Source organism: Dendrobates tinctorius, unplaced genomic scaffold (assembly GCF_039654945.1).
Source record: "Dendrobates tinctorius isolate UK_male_01 unplaced genomic scaffold, ASM3965494v1 ptg000227l, whole genome shotgun sequence".
NCBI lineage: Eukaryota > Metazoa > Chordata > Amphibia > Anura > Dendrobatidae > Dendrobates > Dendrobates tinctorius.
In genome coordinates, this window is record NW_027361894.1 from 2,105,001 (window position 1) to 2,110,000 (window position 5,000).

Genomic DNA, 5,000 nt, shown 5'->3' on the forward strand with positions numbered 1-5,000 from the left:
TCAAGATTTTTGGACTTAGAGCGATTTTTGGATTTTTGTGCAAAAATCGAATTTTCCCTTCTCCCACCGCTCTGGGGCGTCAATATGTTGAGGGGACCCGAGGGAGAGTGCCTCCCATGAGGGTAGAATGTGTGGCTTTTGGGGGGAAAGTCGAATTATGGAGCAAAAACCATTTTTTGGGACTTAGAAAAATTTCGAGATGTGTCAGACTTCCAGGAAGGGAGGAGTCTCAGGAGGTGTACCTAGGAGGCTTCCAGGGGCCTGGGTACACTTTTCAGAAAGTACCGTTGGGACTTAGAAAAATTTTCAGGATTTTTGGACTTAGAGCGATTTTTGGATTTTTGTGCAAAAATCAGATTTCCCCTTCTCCCACCGCTCTGGGGCGTCAATATGTTGAGGGGACCCGAGGGAGAGTGCCTCCCATGAGGGTAGAATGTGTGACTTTTGGGGGGAAAGTCGAATTATGGAGCAAAAACCATTTTTTGGGACTTAGAAAAATTTCGAGATGTGACAGACTTCCAGGAAGGGGGCGCCTCGGGAGGTGTACCTAGGAGGCTTCCAGGGGCCTGGGTACACTTTTCAGAAAGTACCGTTGGGACTTAGAAAAATTTTCAAGATTTTTGGACTTAGAGCGATTTTTGGATTTTTGTGCAAAAATCGAATTTTCCCTTCTCCCACCGCTCTGGGGCGTCAATATGAAGTGGGGACCCGAGGGAGAGTGCCTCCCATGAGGGTAGAATGTGTGACTTTTGGGGGGAAAGTCGAATTATGGAGCAAAAACCATTTTTGGGGACTTAGAAAAAATTCCGAGATGTGTCAGACTTCCAGGAAGGGGGCGCCTCGGGAGGTGTACCTAGGAGGCTTCCAGGGGCCTGGGTACACTTTTCAGAAAGTACCGTTGGGACTTAGAAAAATTTTCAAGATTTTTGGACTTAGAGCGATTTTTGGATTTTTGTGCAAAAATCGAATTTTCCCTTCTCCCACCGCTCTGGGGCGTCAATATGAAGTGGGGACCCGAGGGAGAGTGCCTCCCATGAGGGTAGAATGTGTGACTTTTGGGGGGAAAGTCGAATTATGGAGCAAAAACCATTTTTGGGGACTTAGAAAAAATTCCGAGATGTGTCAGACTTCCAGGAAGGGGGCGCCTCGGGAGGTGTACCTAGGAGGCTTCCAGGGGCCTGGGTACACTTTTCAGAAAGTACCGTTGGGACTTAGAAAAATTTTCAAGATTTTTGGACTTAGAGCGATTTTTGGATTTTTGTGCAAATATCGAATTTTCCCTTCTCCCACCGCTCTGGGGCGTCAATATGAAGTGGGGACCCGAGGGAGAGTGCCTCCCATGAGGGTAGAATGTGTGACTTTTGGGGGGAAAGTCGAATTATGGAGCAAAAACCATTTTTGGGGACTTAGAAAAAATTCCGAGATGTGTCAGACTTCCAGGAAGGGGGCGCCTCGGGAGGTGTACCTAGGAGGCTTCCAGGGGCCTGGGTACACTTTTCAGAAAGTACCGTTGGGACTTAGAAAAATTTTCAAGATTTTTGGACTTAGAGCGATTTTTGGATTTTTGTGCAAAAATCGAATTTTCCCTTCTCCCACCGCTCTGGGGCGTCAATATGAAGTGGGGACCCGAGGGAGAGTGCCTCCCATGAGGGTAGAATGTGTGACTTTTGGGGGGAAAGTCGAATTATGGAGCAAAAACCATTTTTGGGGACTTAGAAAAAATTCCGAGATGTGTCAGACTTCCAGGAAGGGGGCGCCTCGGGAGGTGTACCTAGGAGGCTTCCAGGGGCCTGGGTACACTTTTCAGAAAGTACCGTTGGGACTTAGAAAAATTTTCAAGATTTTTGGACTTAGAGCGATTTTTGGATTTTTGTGCAAAAATCGAATTTTCCCTTCTCCCACCGCTCTGGGGCGTCAATATGAAGTGGGGACCCGAGGGAGAGTGCCTCCCATGAGGGTAGAATGTGTGACTTTTGGGGGGAAAGTCGAATTATGGAGCAAAAACCATTTTTTGGGACTTAGAAAAATTTCGAGATGTGACAGACTTCCAGGAAGGGGGCGCCTCGGGAGGTGTACCTAGGAGGCTTCCAGGGGCCTGGGTACACTTTTCAGAAAGTACCGTTGGGACTTAGAAAAATTTTCAGGATTTTTGGACTTAGAGCGATTTTTGGATTTTTGATCAAAAATCGAATTTCCCCTTCTCCCACCGCTCTGGGGCGTCAATATGATGTGGGGACCCGAGGGAGAGTGCCTCCCATGAGGGTAGAATGTGTGGCTTTTGGGGGGAAAGTCGAATTATGGAGCAAAAACCAGTTTTTGGGACTTAGAAAAATTTCGAGATGTGTCAGACTTCCAGGAAGGGGGGAGTCTCAGGAGGTGTACCTAGGAGGCTTCCAGGGGCCTGGGTACACTTTTCAGAAAGTACCGTTGGGACTTAGAAAAATTTTCAGGATTTTTGGACTTAGAGCGATTTTTGGATTTTTGTGCAAAAATCAGATTTCCCCTTCTCCCACCGCTCTGGGGCGTCAATATGATGTGGGGACCCGAGGGAGAGTGCCTCCCATGAGGGTAGAATGTGTGGTTTTTTGGGGGAAAGTCGAATTATGGAAGAAATTGAGTTTTGAGGACAAAAAAGTGTTTTGAGGACAAAAAAGTTTCTTGAGGACAAAAAAGTTTCTCGAGGACAAAAAAGTGTTTTGAGGACAAAAAAGTTTCTTGAGGACAAAAAAGTGTTTTGCGAACAAAAAATGGAATTTTGTGATTTTGTGTAAAAATAAGTAAATTCCCCTACTTCCACCACAGGGGGGCTTCAGTATGTTGTAGGGCCCCCAGGGAGGGTCCCCCAACTGGGTTTAAAGTTTGTGGATCCTGGGCAGAAAGTTGAATTTTGGATGAAAAACCGAATTTTGGGACTTAGAAAAATTTCGAGCTGAGCAGTGACAGACTTCCAGGCAGGGGAGCCTCTCTGGAGGTGTACCGAAAACAGTTCCAGGAGCTGAGGTCATTTTCGAACATTTTTTGTTCGCTCAAATTTTTTTTGTTTTTGAGCTCTAAAAAGCTGTTATTATCAATTGGCTCAAAAATTTCAAGTGTCATGAGCTAGTACATGTTGGAGGAATACGTTTTAGGCAAAAAATTGCAAAAAAAAAAATCCAAGTGAAAAAGAACCGGAATGGGGAATTTCTGACTGCTGTAGCAGCCGCACAGTTCCAGGAGGTCGGATACATTTCCGACTTTGTCCCGCTCATTGAAGTACATTGTCCCGCAATGCAAATACATAGTAATGCGCACCTGCGGGAGAATATAGGAGAGAGTGGGCTCTCTCTACCCCGATGTATGGCGGTTGTTCCTATGGTTCTCTGGCTCGGGTAGGCGACTTAGAAGGTGGTCCCTCTTGTCGTGGAAGTTGCAAAATACGGCCGAGACTGAACTTCCACGGCTCCAGGAGGGACTTTTGCTGGTCGTGCGTCCCAAGTGAGAGAGGCGATCCTGGGGTACCTGAGCCTGACCAGACCCTCCCTCGGTGGTCCCTGGTCTTCTGAAGGGTGATGGCATTCAGGGGGGCAAATCTGGAGTCCGTGGCCGAGTTTGGGCTCTAGAAGGCGGACGCCCCTTCTGACCATGTCCCCTCAGAGCCGGCTGGATGGTTCATGGTCCGCGGCTTTGTCTGGCGGTCTGTGCCCAAGCCGGAGAAGCTGTCCTGGGGTACGTGAGCTTTGACCAGACCCTCCCTCGGCGGTCCCTGGTTCTCTGGAGGTGATGGCTGTCAGGGGGGCAAATCTGGAGTCCTCGTGGGAAGGAGGGCTCTTGAAGGCGGACGCCCCCTCTGACTATGTCCCCTCAGAGCAGGCTGGATGGTTCATGGTCCGCGGCTTTGTCTGGCGGTCCATGCCCAAGCCGGAGAAGCTATCCTGGGTACCTGAGCTTCGACCAGACCCTCCCTCGGTGGTCCCTGGTTCTCTGGAGGCGATGGCTGTTGTCAGGGGGGGGGGGGCAAATCTGGAGTCCTCGTGGGAAGGAGGGCTCTGGAAGGCGGACGCCCCCTCTGACTATGTCCCCTCAGAGCATGCTCGATGGTTCTCAGTCCCTGGCTTTGGCTTTTTGGCCATCCTGGGGTACATTCTTGCCAAAAAAAAAAACGACTAAGTGAAAAAGAACCGGAATGAGGAATTTTCTAGGTGCCGCATCCGCCCTACAGTGACTTGAGGCCGGGTACAGTTCCGACTTCGTCCCCTTAAAGTGGGGACGTTGTCCCGCAATGCAAATACATAGGAATGCGCACCTCTGGCAGAATGTACTTGAGAGAGTGTCGTCTCTCTACCCCGATAGAAAGCAGTTGTTTCTCTGGTTCCCCGACTTGGGTAGGCGACTTGGCATGTGGTCCCTCTCGTCTGGAAGTTGCGCACTCCGGCTGAGACCGAACTTCCACAGCTCCGAGAGGGACTTTTGCCGATCGTGCATCCCAAGCGAGAGAGGCAATGCTGGGGTACCCAAGCCTGACCAGACCCTCCCTCGGCGGTCCCTGGTTCTCTGGAGGTGATGGCTTTCGGGGGGCAAATCCGGAGTCCTCGTCCGAAAGGGGGGGCTCCGGAAGGCGGACGCCCCTCTCGTCCATGTCCTCTCAGAGCGGTCTTATCCTCCGATCGATCTGGCACGGCGCTCCCGGGTGGGGAGGTGGTGCTGCTCGCTCGACCCGGGCTTTGGAGCTCGCGTCGGTTTACGGTGAGCGGTGTCCTTCCTCCTGTACCCCCGGGCTTCCACCACCTATCTTTGGGCGCGCACGCCGGCCGTCACCTCCCGTTCGAGGACGGAGGCGGCCGAGCTGTGGGAAGTTTGAATCGCACCGAACGATGAACAGTGGTCTGACGACCCACGCGGGCGAACGGCGGGGCGCCCACCCACCCCGGCGTGGGGGCCAGCCGTCCGAATCGCTCCCCGCGTGGGGAAGCACAGTGTTAGCAAGGGCGGCCCTTTTCGAAGTTCCAGATGCGCAGCCCTGC